Here is a 15775-nt window from a genome sequence, read left to right as displayed (position 1 = left end):
TGCATGCAAGGCAAACGCCCTACCTGCCGTGCTATTGCTCCAGTCCCACATATTTATCTTTATTTAATATGTTTCATTTCCATGTAGGTAGGACAAAATCTCCTTTGTCCTTTTTATTTATTTTTAAAATTATCTTCTTCCCAGTAGAACAAAACCTACTTTGTCCTTTTTATTCTTTTTGTCTTCTGGGCAAGTTTTTAGATATTGTATTTACTTTAAAAAAAAAATCTATTTGTATTTTGCTTTTTGGCTGACACCTGTTGGTGCTCAGTGCTTACTCCTGGCTCTGGTGAGGCTCAGGAGATCATATAGAGCTCAGGGAGTGTACCTAGGTCAGCCATAGGCAAAGGGACTCTGCCTGTGCTCTGTCTTTCCACCTCCTGTATTTCTATTTTATGATGTTGGGGGAGCGATAGCACAGCGCGGTAGGGTGTTTGCCTTGCACGTGGCTGACCCAGGTTTGATTCCTCCACCCCTCTCGGAGAGCCGGGCAAGCTACGAGAGTATCCCGCTCGCACAGCAGGGCCTGGCAAGCTCCCTGCGACATATTCAATATGCCAAAAACAGCAACAAGTCTCACATTGGAGATGTTACTGGTGCCTGCTCCAACGAATCGATGAACAACAGGACAGGCAATGTTTTGTGTTCAAGATTGTTTTGACAAGTGTTACTTAGGAAATGCTATCTACTAAAACTAACTGTGTTAAGAAATATTATCCTGAGTTTTGACATATACTGCATTAAATTCTTTTCTATTGATCTCTATTTTTCCTGTGTAGAAACCTCAAAAAATTTTTTGAATCCAATCCCGTTTAATTCTCTAGTGTATAAATATGGTTTTATTACCTTTCCTGGCATTTCTCCTCCAAATCCCAAGCAGTTATTAAAAATGTGATACATGCTCATAAGAATCAGACTCAATAGGAGTGTGTTACTATTTTCCTCACTGCAATTTTCTGCTCTCATCACCCCTTAGGGTTAGTTGTGCTTAACATTTTGGCTGCAACATTTAATATTTGTGTGATATTGGGTGAATGTTACTTGTTTGTGCCTCAACTTCCTTGGGAAAGGAACTAAATATTCCATAGCTTGCAGGCATATCTTGAGAACGTATGGATGTAAGTCAGGCAAAACTCATAGGACAGAGGCTGACATCTCGTGTATATTTTATAGACATTAGCTATTGTTCCAGCTATTGTTATGTCTCTTTCCTGTGTTTATAGGCCCTTCCGATTTTACTTTCACATAATTGGTACCATATAATTCAAGTGACTCTGATATTTGTTTGCCTGTTCATATCTACTGTGTTCTTTTTAACAATTGCGTAGTATCCCAGGCCTCTACTAATAATGAGTCATTTCATTGTCTTATAATACATCACTATTTATAAGGAAGTTATTTTTATTCTCAATAAATTGCAAAATGGAATTAAAATTTTTTGATTGAGGTATCATTTGATGATAGTTTTTTTTTCTTTTTTTGGGTCATATCCAGCAAGGCACAGGGGTTCCTCCTGGCTCATGCACTCAGGAGTTACTCCTGGTGGTGCTCGGGGGTCCATATAGGATGCTGGGAATCAAACCTGGGTCAGCCGCATGCAAGGCAAATGCCCTACCCGCTGTGCTATTGTTCCAGCTCCAGTTGATGATAGTTTTGTGCAAACATCATTTCAACACCAAATCCAACACCAAAAGATGCATTTCCCTCCCTCAAAGTCTCATGAACTCCTCCCATTCAATTCACTTCTGACCCCCAAAAGATCAGTTCTGTGGATCATGTCTCTGGGTTTAATTCTCACATATAAGAGAGGTCATTCTGTGCCTATCTTTCTTTGGACTGACTTAATTCATCATAATACCCCTTTAGCTCTCTTCATGTAATAGCAAATTGCATGATCTTTTCCTTTCTAGTATTGCATAGTATTCCATTGTATACCACAACTTCTTCATCCATTTGCCTGTGGTTGGGTTGTTTCTATATCTCGGCTATTGTACAAAGTGCTGCAGTGAGCATAGGTGTGTATTAAAAATATTAATTAAAATCCTTTTGAATAGGTCTTGGTTACTAGACTTTCATCAGTAGGGTGTCTCTTAGTATTTTTCTTGGGTTTTGGGCCATACCTGGGAGTCTCAGAGGTTACTCTTGGTTCTGCAGTCAGAAATTACTCCTGGAGAGACTGGAAAAACCATATGAGATGCTGGGAATCAGATTTGGGTCAGTTGTGTGCAAGACAAGCGCCATACCTTCTATACTGTCTTCTGGCCCAAGTGTTTTAACAGCTTGAGGAGTTGTTGTTGTTGTTTTTGTTGTTGTTGTTGTCCTTCTCCTTCTCCTTCTCCTTCTCCTTCTCCTTCTCCTTCTCCTTCTCCTCCTTCTCCTTCTCCTTCTCCTTCTCCTTCTCCTTCTCCTTCTCCTTCTCCTTCTCCTTCTCCTTCTCCTTCTCCTTCTCCTTCTCCTTCTTCTTCTTCTTCTTCTTCTTCTTCTTCTTCTTCTTCTTCTTCTTCTTCTTCCTCAGCAGCTTTTAATTTGATATAGTCCCATTTGTTTATTGTTGTTTCTATTGTCTTTGCCTCTGTGGTTGTCTTGTTGAATTCACATCTGAAGTTCATTTCCTGGAGAATTCAGCCTATATTTTCTTCAACATATTTAATTCTGGTTTGATCTCAAGGTCTTTAATCCAATTTGAATTTACTTTTTTGAAAAGTGTGAGGTATGGTTCCAATTTTATTTTTTTACAAGTGACTGTACAGATTTCACAACATAATTTAAAATTTTTAATTTTTTTTCTTGAATAATTGTGAGATAGACCCTTTCAAAGCTGTTCAAAAATATAGAATGATTCACAAATTTCCTTGTCATCCTTGTGCAGGGGCCATTCTAATCTCTATATCATTCTAACTTTAGTATATGTGCTGCTGAAGCAAGCAGCAACATCATTTGTTAAAGATATTTTCTTTACTATACTTCCAAAACTCAGCTCCTGTGTTATGGATTAGCTGCCCATAAATCTCGGCCTTAACTCAGGACTTATAATTCTATTTCCTTCGTCTGTATGTGTGTACAGAGTACAACATGTGCACTATGTTGTTTTGATTTTTATAGCATTGTAGTACAATTTTTTTATATAGGTTTTTTTCCCTACCAGTTAATCTGATATTCGGAACTTAGATTTGGAATTTTAGCTTTCCTATAATAGTTTTTATGTCTCTGGACTCTGAAGCTTAATGCTTGAATTATATGATAGACAGAAATAGAACCTATAATATCTGAATGTTATCTATTAGACAAGGTAATTTCTTTTATGTAAATTTATGTAACATATAGTACCTATATGCATACATACATATATATATTTATTGTGTAACTGGCAGCCATTGGGATTGTGCAAGACACAAATTATGACTCATAGGAAACCTTTTCATCTCCAACTGATATATCTACTTCCAGTAAATAGGAAAAAGGAATAAACAAAGAGAGAAGATAAAGTTTACAGCAATTACATTTTAAAATAAATAGTAAAATGTATAGAGTATAATATTTCACCATTTTAGGAGTATGGTTAATTTAGAAGCATTCACATTATTCTGTAATCATCACAAAAATTACTTTTTAATCTTCTCAGAATCTCATTATTTATTATACAATATCTCCTCACTCTCCTCTCTTGCAGGCTATGGCAACCACCATTTTATTTTATTTCTCCATGAATTTCACTACTCTACTAATCTTTTATGAGTGGAAATCAATCAACTTTTGCCATTTTGTGACTGATGTATTTCACTTAGTAGAATGTCCTCAATTTCATTCAGTCCATAGTAATGTGTCAGAATTTCCTTCCTTCCTAAGATGGAATAAACTGTATTTTGTTTATCTGTTTGTCCATCAGTGGACACTGGTTGCTTCTATCTTTTGGTTATTGTCAGTAATGTGGAGCTAAGAACCCAAATATCTGTTAGGTCTTTACTTTCTACTCATTTTTCTTTTTCTTTTTGCTTTTTGGGTCACATCCAATGATGCACAGGAATTACTCCTAGCAGTGCTTGGGGGACCATATGGGATGCTGGGAATCAAACCCAGGTTGGCCGCATGCAAGGCAAATGCCCTACCCGCTGTGCTATCACTCCAGCTCTTCTTTTTCTCTTATGTTTCGGTAAAATTTTATAAACAAAAAAGAGGCACAAGTCAATTCTGGTGTAAGGGATATTTGCCTAAGGCCTTGAAATTTTTTTTCAAATTTTATTAAAGCATTGCTTTGATTTTCCCCCCTCTCTTCCTCCCTTTTGTTGTCATTGTGGTAAGTAGGGATCACACACATGCTTCACACAAGATGATTCATCTGGCTGCAGTGTTCACATTGAGCTGCATCTGTCCTTACTGGGCCACACCCTTAGTCATAATGCTTGCACATTTTTAGTTGCAATGCTTGCACACACCTGATTGTGCCCTGGAAACCACACACTGTTGCCAGTGACCTCAGACGGGAAAGGCGTTGGGACGGAAATCAGTGGGTGTGTCTGACACCAGTGGTCAAGCTCTAGATCCCATATGTGACCTCATGATTGAGGCAGCAAACACTTTCATTCACTACTTTCAATTATCTGAGTACATTAACACAAGCTGAATTGGTGGATGATATGATAATTCTATCTTTAATAGCTTCTGTGACATTTTACATTTTTATCAGCAATCCATCAGTGTCCCAGTTTCTTCATTTCCTCTCCAGAAGTTTTCATTTTCTGGTTTTCAATAATAGCTTTCTAATTAGAAAGAGGAACTCTCTCATTTTGTGTGTGTGTGTGTGTGTGTGTGTGTGTGTGTGTGTGTGTGTGTGCCATACCTGGCAATGCTCAGGGGGTAACTCCTGGCTCTGCACTCAGGAATTACTCCTGGCTGACGTGGGGGTTCATAATGGCTCCAGTGACCTATCCAGGTCCACTGTGAGCAAGGCAAGTGCCTCACCCTCTGTACTTTCTCACTGGCGTTCACTGTGGTTTTGGTTTGCAGTCCTGAATGATTTGTGATGTTGAACGTTTTTCCCCATTATTATTTATCATTTGCATATCTTCTTTGAAAAATGTTTACATAACTCTTTCTCCATTTAATTGTGTTTTGTTTTGTGGCCACACCTGACAATATTCATGGAGCCATGTTGATGGTGGGGATTGAACCAGGCTTGGCCAAAGCAGCCACAAAGCAAGTGTTTTACCTTTTGTATTATCACTCTGACCCCTTTGTACATTTTTTTCCATTAGGCTTTGTTGAGTTGAAGGAGTTCTTTAAATAGCCCAATTATTAACTTATTAGATACTATTTGCAAACATTTTCTCCCTTTCCATGTGTTGCCTTTCTGTCTGCTGATAGCTCTCGCTGATGTGTGTTTTTAATTTAATTTAATTTTAAACATGAGTTTGCTTATGTTTCTTCTATTCTTTGAATTTTTATATCATATAGATCATATACTTTTTTCGTGACCATAACTGAAGGTGTGCAGGCTTAATCTGCTCTGTGCTCAGGATCACTCCTGGTGGGACCAGGGGACATACATGGTGCCTGTGATTAAACCCAGTCAGCCTAGTGCAAGACAGACACCTTACACATTGTTAAAAAAGGGTGGCTTGGAATAGATGGAGTGCCTGCTTTGCAATGTGAGGCTGTGAGTTTAATCCCTGGCACCACCTTATATGCCCAAGTGTAATCCCAGTTGTTCTATTTGAGATCTCTGATAACACAACAAAGTGTGTGATCTTCAGTGCACTGCAACCTCTAATCATGGCAACAACAATATAAAGAATAGGGGAGGGGGGGAGATGATAAGTAAGTAAATTTAAGTTTTATAAAGAATATTTGGGTTGGAGAGAGAATCTAGAGATGAAGGCACCTGCATTGCATGCAGCTGACCCCCTTTTGATCCCTGGAAACAATATAGTCCCTAGAATACTGCCAGGAGTGATCCCTAAGTACAGAGCCAGGAGTAGCCCCTGAGCACTGCCAGGTATGACTGCCAAACCCAGAAGTAAAGAAAAACTCAGTCGTAGTAGGAAGAATATTAACACATACAGAGCTTTAAAGTTTTAGCTTTTACCTTTAGATCTCTCATCCATATTGAGTTAATTTTTGCATGTGTTATTAGGTAAGGGTCCAACTTTATTCTTCTGCTTGTGGATATTTAGTATTTCCATGATTTTGTTGAAAAGACAACAATCATTTTTTCTATAAGTTGTCTAACACTAATTTACATTTCATTGACTACAACTTAATCACAGGCTTACACTTAGCTGGAGGGAAGGTTGGCAAAAAAAGCTTGGTACAAGCTATTTTAAATAAAAAGAAAAATGAAACATTTTATCATTCCATCTCCTTTTTTAAATTATCTTGAAGGTGCTATAAAGCTTTGTTGTATATTCAGGTGTCAGCATTAATTTCTAAAGTATAACTGTTGTATCTTATGCAGGTGATATATTTGTAAAGATCTAGATAACATCCCAAGAGGAATAAATGTTAAATAAGTGGTGAGGGCTAGAATCTTTTTTCAGAGTCTACAAATCTATTACAGTGATATTGATCTTGCAGCTGGGTCACAGTTCTTTCTTTTTCCAATATTCTTGCACAAATACTCAAGGATTTTTTACAGTTAAAAAATGTATCTTCTATATCTAAGTATCTTAGAATAATTTTTAATATTTTTCAGTGTGTACTCTTCTAAATTAGTAATATTGGTTGTTGTGGAGTGTGGCTTTCATACAATTTATCACATTTAACTTTCATTCCAAGAATATTGATATGGGAATGAGTTTTCAAACTCAAACTTGACAGCATTGTTTGGGCTATTAAAAGTATTTTACATTACCTAACCACACATATTAAGTAGCAGAATGGCCCCAGTCCACCTAGTAGGACTGTTCATTTTGTCTGAAGGATAGGTTTGACTAGACCTTACTGTTGAGCTGTTGTAATGCAAAAAGGAGAAAATTTTTACTTGCTACCAGCTCTGAAATGATGTACTTTTAAATAATTTTCTCTGTCCCTAAATTTTTTTAAATGATTAAAAAATAGCACTCAAATTATTTTTGTTGGGCTATTCCAAATGGATATGAAGAGTATCCCACCCACACGGCAGAACCTGGCAAGCTACCTGTGGTGTACTTGATATGTCAAAAATAGTAACAATGATGATCCTCATTCCCCTGACCCTGAAAGAGCCCCCAATATGCCATCGGGCTATACTAGCACGTGACAGGGATGAATGGAGACATTACTGGTGCCCGCTGGAGCAAATCTATGAACAACGGGGTGATAGTGATAGTGATATATATACTTATATATATTTTCCTCTATGATTTGTTGCCTACTGTCTGAGCTCCATCAAATATGGTGTGGTAATTATGAAAAATGGGTAGGGAGTGTCTTATGATGTGTCCAGGAATATGTTCGCTCATATGTGAGACTCAGCTCGAGCATGTGGAAAGCTGCCTGGTGTGTAGCAGCAGTTGAGTAGTAGAGGTTTTCAGCTGCTGGGGCTGGGTCCCTTGGGGCAGGAGGGCTCTCACCCATCCCCCCCCTTTGGGACACCCTGAGTGAAAACAGCCTGGTGTGGAGTCCGGTGGGATGGTTATGGGGGCCTCATTTTACGCTCCCTCAAAGCGGCCATGAGTATGTTACATATAATTACTAAGTTTAAAAGTCATATTGTTCTAAGGAAACCTGTGTGCTTAGCAAATCTGAGGGTAGCAGCGGGGGTATGGAGGAGTACTAATGAAACAAAACTGGCCATTGCTTGCATGATTGAAGTGCTAACTATATGGGGTTTATTATATTACTGTATTTTTCTTTGGGATATGTTTAAAAATGTACATGTTAAAAGTTAAAAATAATTTTAAAGCCATGTTCTGTAATATGAAGCTCTATTGATGGGTTGTTGTGAAATCTACTGATTTCATTCTATAAGAAAAATAGGGGAGAAATATGAAAAAGGTGGCATTGTTGACTTATTTTGGTCAAAGACTTTTTTAAAGGGACAGTATTGTTTATGCAAGAAGTCATAATCGTAGTAACATTCACTTGCCAACGTTAAATATGAACACTCAATAACCAAAGAGAAGATTCCTGTGGAAGGAGGGACACCAAGGAAGACTGCCATCCAGCCATTGGGTGAAGAATAAGACTTACTCATGCATCATTGCCTCAGGCCGAGGGCTGTAAGGCTCTCACTTGATAGATGGTCACCTTGGAATAGAACTATATTTAATTTCTGGGTTTTCACCCTCAAAGCTTTCCCACCAGACTCAGAGATTTAGTTGTTTCTTCTCTTGCTCAAAGTTAACTCACACATGAGAGTTGTTGATCACACATATTCAGTCTCCTCTGGAATTTTATACCATCAATTACTTTTTCATTTGGTCTCTCCTGTATTCATCTTTTCTGTCTACTGGCCCTTCCCTACAGCATGAAGCATGCTTAGGTCTCCCATAACTTTCCATTTATTTCTTGTGAAGACTGCTCTAACCCTCTTTTTCCTTGCACTGCTAATCAAAATAAACCTATTCATTTCCCTTTTCCAACATCTCTTCTTATTGTAATTAGATTACACCTACTGTATCTTTGATACTGTTATGGCAATACCACTAACTGCATAATTAACAAATTTTGGGACAGTTTTAAGTTCTTGGCTTAATATTTATAATTTTTCATTTTTTTGTGGGGGCCTCCTCAGTGGTGCTAGGGTCACCAATCTACATCTAGGGGTGCTCAAGAGGCAGGTAGTTCTGGGGATCAAACCTGGGGTCTTGTACACTCCAGTCCATTTGCACTATCTCTCAGCCTAATTTTTTGTTTTGTTTTGGGAACAAACTCAATATCTCTCAAAGTTTACTCCTGGGTCTGTGCTCAAGAATCACTCATGAGAGTGCTTAGTTGATTATATGCAGTGCCAGGGATAGAACTAGGTCAGCCACATGCAAGGCAAGCACCTTAACTTTTCTACTACCTCTCCTGCACAAGATAAACTTTTTTAAATAAACTTTTTATAGTTGTTTGTAGTATAATCAACAAATTTAACATTAGTTTCTTTTTAAAATTTTTAAATTTTTTTATTTTTTCGATTTAATTTTCATAAAGTTGTTCACAGTACCTGATTACATTCAATATTTCACCACTAATCCCACCACCATTACACCTTCCATCCATCATTATTTCATATTTTCTCACTACCACTAAAGACTGCCCTACAAGCAGATGCTAAATAATTTATTTTGTATGGCTTGTTATGAATAGGATAGGATGTTGTGTGGCTACTTTTGTGGCTGAGTGCTCCTGGATATCCGTGACAACCAGAACACCGGATAGGCAGGAAGTTGGGGAGAGATGGCCCATACCTCTTTCCATGTGGCCTGGAGTTTTCAGTTGCTGGTCCCACGTACCTGGGCTTTTCTTCTGGAGGTTTTTGGCAGCGGGTTCATTTGGAGTAGGCGGAGAGAGAATGCCTGCTCCATCTGAGGTGCCCTGGTAAAATCAGCTCGGCAAGGGGTCCAGAGACATCTCCATGGCAAGCTGCTGTCTTCCGAGATTCATTTGTGAGTTTCTGGATCATGGCCATTATTGCGATTTACATTAGTTTCTTTAATCTGTTCCTAGATTACAAAACAAACATGCTATTTGTAGAATTTGGGAGACATAAAAAGAAGGAAATAGTCATGATTCTATCATAACATAATAATAATAATCATAAATAAACTCTTGAGATATCTTATTTGGATTATTTTCATATATTGATATATTTTACGCAAACTCAATTAACATTGAGTCAATATTTTTGACTTGCTTTAAAAATCAGCTTAAATATAACACGGTCACAGTCCTCCCATTGTTCATCGATTTGCTCGAGTGGGCCCAGTAACGTCTCCATTGGAGACTTTGTTGTTACTGTGTTTGGCATATTGAATACATCACGGGGAGCTTGCCAGGCTCTGCCGTGCGGGCGAGATCCTCTCGGTAGCTTGCCGGGCTCTCAAGAGGGGCGGAGGAATCGAACTAGGGTTGGCCATGTTGGCTGCGTGCAAGGCAAACGCCCTACCCACTGTGCTATCACTCCAGCCCAAATATAACACATATATTTCTTATTTGAAAAAAGTCTAATCAGTACCTAATTACTTCTTTTACAGCGGATCCTGGTTGCATGGGATCTTTTCTTTATAAATCTCCCCCCAATCCTACCAATCCTGTCTTTCAAAACCAAACCTTTTGGATCAGACAGATAGTAGGGGTTTAGGCACTTGCCTCATATGCAGCTACTTCAGAGTGATCCCCAGCATCGCATATCATCCCCCAAGCACTGCCAGGAGAGGTCCTTGAGCACAACGATGGGTGTATAGGAGTAGGCCCTAAGCATAGCCAAGTGTGGCTTAAGAATCCAAACAAAACAAAGCAACAACCCCCTCCCCAATTTCTTATACTGCCTGTTATGAGCCTACATGGGTTTGTATAACCAAATTTGGTAGGAGTAAAAAGTACTTGAAAATGCAAAGGTAAAGGTAAAGGTAAAAGGTAAAGGCCCTCCCGTTGTTCATCGATTTGCTCGAGTGGGCCCAGTAACGTCTCCATTGGAGATTTTGTTGTTACTGTGTTTGGCATATCGAATACATCACGGGTGGCTTGCCAGGCTCTGCTGTGCGGGCGAGATACTCTCCGTAGCTTGCCTGGCTCTCCGAGAGGGCCAGAGGAATTGAACTCGGGTTGGCCATGTTGGCTGCGTGCAAGGCAAACGCCCTACCGCTGTGCTATCGCTCCAGCCTGCAAAGATCAAAAATTAATTCAAAATTATCTATGCAATGAATCCAAGGTGTTTCTGGTCGTGTTTATTCAATTGCATTTCTCAGCTGAAAAGGATTGTGAGTGGAAGCGGTTTAAGAGGACTGGTTCTAAAGAAACCATTGTTAACACTTGGCATTTATTTTATAAGTCCTTCAGTGCACATTTACTTCCACATGTGTTTTGTGTTTATAGGTACAATCCGTACATATGTATGTATCTATATATTATGTACATACACACACTGATCTTATGCATACATATGTATATAAATATGTACAACATGATTATAGTGACATATAGTAATTCGTCTTTTGAGTAGATTTAATAGTCAAACATTTAGATTATCTTTATGTGTGCTTTAAAAATAAAGACCATTAATTATAAAGTATATTAGTTTATATCTATACTCTTTTTATATAATTTTTAAAAAAATGTTTATTAGTGAAACACTATGAGATACAGTTGTAGACTTACAAATTTTTGTGCTGGGTTTTAGTTATACAATGATCGAGTACCCATCCCTCCACCAGTGTCCATGCTCCATCACCACTGATTCCAGTATCCCTCCCACCCCCCACCACCCCCCATTCCACCATGCCTCTGTGGCAAGGCATTCCCTTTTGTTCTTTCTCCCCTTTTGGGTGCTGTGGTTTGCAAAAGAGGCATTGTATACTCTTTTTATTTCATTTTGTTTTTCTGGCTACACCAGGTGGTGATCTGGACTTACTTCTGGTTCTGTGCCCAGGGGTCACTCCTGGTGAAGCTTGGAGGGATGGGGCATAAGGCAGCCGGGGATGGAACCTGTGTAGGCCTCTTGCAAGGCAAGTGCCCTCCCTATAATACGACTTCTCCAACCCCTTATGTTTTTACCAATAAGTTAAATGTAAATTTCTATACAATAGGTTATGTTTCTTTACCCAAATTGCTGTAATCTTTCCTTATTATAAATAGTTGCTAAATTCTAGCAAATAAGTTTTGACGTCTCTTGAGATAAAATTATTCCTTTAACCCATCAATGTGATGACCCATGGGCTGGAGCTATAGCACAGCGGGTAGGGCGTTCGCCTTACAAGCGGCCAACATGGCCGACCCAGGTTCGATTCCTCCGCCCCTCTCCGAGAGCCCGGCAAGCTACCGAGAGTATTCGATATGCCAGACACAGTAACAACAAAGTCTCCAATGGAGACGTTACTGGGCCCGCTCAAGCTCATATTAATACACCAATAGATAATTTTTTCTGCTTTACTGGATTAATCCCTCTTGGTATACGTTACTGTTCTTGTTTGTTTGTTTGTTTGTTTGTTTGAGGGCCACACCTGGCGATGCTCAGGGGTCAGTCCTGGCTCTGCACTCAGGAATTACTCCTGGCGGTGCTTGGGGAACAGTATGGCATGCTGGGGATTGAACTGGGGTCATCCACATGCTAAGCAAGTATCCTATCCGCTGGTCTCCTTTTCTGATATTTTTAACCTGACCAGGAACTGACTTCTAAATATTCAAAGGATGTGTCATTGCAAATGTCAAAGACTTGAAAATAGGCTTACACCCAGAGGCCAGAGGGATCTGGGATGACTTCCACATGGTGCTTATAATAAGTAACTGCTTTGGTCCCTATTAAAAATAGAGAGGACTTTCAGCCCCCGCTGTCCTAGTGATTACACTTCCTCTCCAATCACCTTACTTGGAGAGCAGGGAAGTAAAGTACTAATCTGATATGTAAGTCTTTGCTTCTATTCTTTAGGCAAAAAATTAAAAAATTGTAATTTAGGTAACAAGTTTACTTCTTTACTGTGGTGTTAACATTCATGGTTGTGAGGTAAAAAATTTTGTCTCTACTCTATCAAAGTACCCCAAATCCTCCACAAAAGTCCTTCTGGTAATTATAACCCCAGAAAAATACTATTTTCTTCTTCTTATTCTTTTTTTACAGCTCTGTTGTGGTTATAAAAATGCCAGAACAGGGTTAATTTTTACATTACATAATCTAACAAACTAGCTGCCTGACTTCAGTAGATAAGTGGTTTGGTTTTTTTTTTTTCCGCTTTTGGGTCATACCCAGCTATGTTCAGGGGTTACTCCTGGCTCTGCACTCAGGAATTACTCCTGGCAGTGCTCGGGGGACCATATGGAATGCCGGTGATCGAACCAGGATCAGCGGGGTGCAAGGCAAATGCCCTACTCGCTGTACTATCCCTCCGCCTGGATAAGTGTTTTTTAGTGGCTACATTCTTTGGGGAGACAAGTGAACTGGATGGTGAGTGCTCCTGAACCATCCCGATTCCAGTAATGATTTTGGTAAAAGATTCCTAAAGAACATATGACCTTGCAGAGTCTGTGAAACAATAGTTTTGAGGCATCCAAATATACACTTTCTCTGTTGGTTTGTGTTAATTTGTTATGTAACATTAGCTGAAAGTACACTTTTCATTAGCTTTTCTGCTATCAGCAATACAACATAGAGTTAGAACAGTAGACTCTGGAAACTGTAAAGTTTGAAGCCCATTTTTATCTCTTACTAAATATTTGATTGTGTTGTGTAAACTACTTAACCTCTCTATGCCTCAGTGTCTTCACCTGTAAGATAGAGATAATAGGTGTGAAGAGTAAATGAGATTTAAAAAAATAATAAATAAGATAAATACAAGTAAAGTTCCTGAAATCATGTCTATATATCTATTGGACATTATTTTGTGAAGAATAAGCTAGTTACTACATTTCCCCCCTGCTAGCCTTAACCATAAATTATGGTTTAGAAATCTGTGAAGGAGGGCTGGAGCAATAGCACAGCAGGTAGGGCGTTTGCCTTGCACGCGGCCAACCCGGGTTTGATTCCCAGCATCCCATATGGTCCCCCAACCACCTCCAGGAGTAATTCCTGAGTGCATGATCCAGGAGTAACTCCTGTGCATCTCCGGGTATGACCCAAAAAGCAAAAAACAAACAAACAAAAATATAGAAATCTATGAAGGAAAATCCCTTCTAGTTTTAGTTTGCAAGTACATTTGGCTAGTATGAGACCTGTCACTGTCACTGTCCTCCGGTTGTTCATCAACTGGGATAGGTTGTGTTGGCCGCGTGCAAGGCAAACGCCCTACCGGCTGTGCTATTGCTCCAGCCCATGGTATGGATAAGGTATGAGACCTAAACAAAGAATAATGGTTTTGCATTATTTCATAAGGAGATATTAGAAATCCTTTAAAGAAAGTCTTAAAGCTAAGGAATTGATTTTTGAAGAATTGAAAGATAAATGAAGTTCCATACTAGCCTAAATATGGCACTTTATTTAGATGAATTAAATAGTGCTTACACTAACAGTTCTTATGGTGGTAGGTTTCACGTAGGATGGAAGTTAAATGATGAGTAGATGAAGACAGAAAAGTATTTACATTTTTGTAACCAATAAAGAACTGGGCAGAGACAGTCTAAAGAAGCACCTTCAGTGGATAAGAATTTACATCTTAATCCAATGTAAAAATCAAACAAAAACTTGAGAATAGAGATTTATTGAGGCAAGAATTAAGTCCTGAAGGCCTCTGGGGAAGAGTTAGGAATTATATTTGTATAGCATTCAGAGACAACAAATACTTTTGTCCACAGTGATTTATTAGAGCCTCTCAATTGAGTCAATGCTTCGGTTAACCTGAGATGGTGCAGTTGAAACTCAGAGTATTTCAGTCTCTTACTTGAAGTCACACAGCAACTAAGTGGAATGAGATTCAAAGTTTTTCCCTGGTCTGTGTGATAGGACATTTGGTCTGCCATAACTGGTGTTGATTTTTATCAGCTTCCATGTCATTCGGGATAGAATTAGTTAGGACTTAACATTCCTGGTTAGGAATGTATTTCACATGAACAGGGTGTGGCAGACATCCTGTAAGTGAGCTGGGATTTTGAGTTCCAAGTTTCAGGTATACTTATTCTAGGTAATAAACCCTGCCTTTCTCCATATTATACCTACTAAGTAGCAAATTTGTGACACTTTGACCAAATACCTGAAGGCTTTAGTAATCACAGGAAAATGTTAGGTCATGTGAGTATTCAAAACTGATAATTCATTATATTTAAATTATTCTGTATTACTATTTGTGACATATTCATAATTTTTCTATTATGATCGTAGGGATGATTTTAAAAATGCATGGAAACGATAAAAAGACTATTTGGTATAATGAGAAAAATGACTCTGGATTAACCTTTAAAAATAGTATCAATCATATGGTATTATAATATGAGAATTTTTGTTTGAGCCTACATTTATATCTTAAAGCCAACAGTGCACATCATTTTTCCTTTTGTTGCCAAATACTATATATCAGTAATATTCATTAAAAACCCATAATCTTAAACATAAGCAATGTACTTGGAAGCCAGAACCTTCTCTATTGAAACATTGGTTTAAAAGAAGATGCCAAGTTGTCACATTCATGTTGAGATATTTTTCCTTTTAAGTTAGCTCTGAGCAGTCTTCCTGCTGTCCCTGGCTGAGCTACTCATCGGGCAACTTCCTTAAGTTGAGTGAATCTCTGGAATGCCTTAGGGTGCCAGACCTTCCTTTCTTACTTGAGCCTCTGAGTGCCAATTAATTTCTTTGCAAAAATAGCAAGACTATATGCTGCCTCATTCATTTATTGAATGGTTATTTATTTATAGCCTCCTCAGAGGCTACATTCTTGGAGAGATGTCCAATAAGAATGATATAAACTGTGTGGGATATGGTTGAAATGCTAAGAGTTCAAAAAAATCATTAAAAATGTTTAAAAATGGGAAGATTTCAAAATTTGAGGTAAGTGGGCTGGAGAGACTTCATTGAAAAAGTGGACTATGAATAAAAAGGTAACAAGAAAAGGCTAAGTAATAGGACCAAAGTAACATCACTGAGAAAGTTTGTAGGACTCAGTTCAGAAACACAGATAATGGTGGTGATACACAGGTAATAATAGTCATATGCTGCATATCACATTCCAGGTGA

General features: G+C 38.5%; 1 pseudogene; it reads right to left on the bottom strand.

The window, feature by feature from the left end:
* Window positions 1–2824: 2824 nt before the first annotated feature.
* On the bottom strand, window positions 2825–2924 carry LOC130027282 (uncharacterized; annotated as a pseudogene).
* Between the last annotated feature and the right edge of the window lie 12851 nt (window positions 2925–15775).

The sequence above is a fragment of the Sorex fumeus genome, unplaced genomic scaffold, assembly GCF_029834395.1.
Source record: "Sorex fumeus unplaced genomic scaffold, SorFum_2.1 ptg000036l, whole genome shotgun sequence".
NCBI classification, from domain to species: domain Eukaryota; kingdom Metazoa; phylum Chordata; class Mammalia; order Eulipotyphla; family Soricidae; genus Sorex; species Sorex fumeus.
Note: the sequence above shows the minus strand (reverse complement) of the source record. Positions and strands in the feature narration are given on the sequence as shown.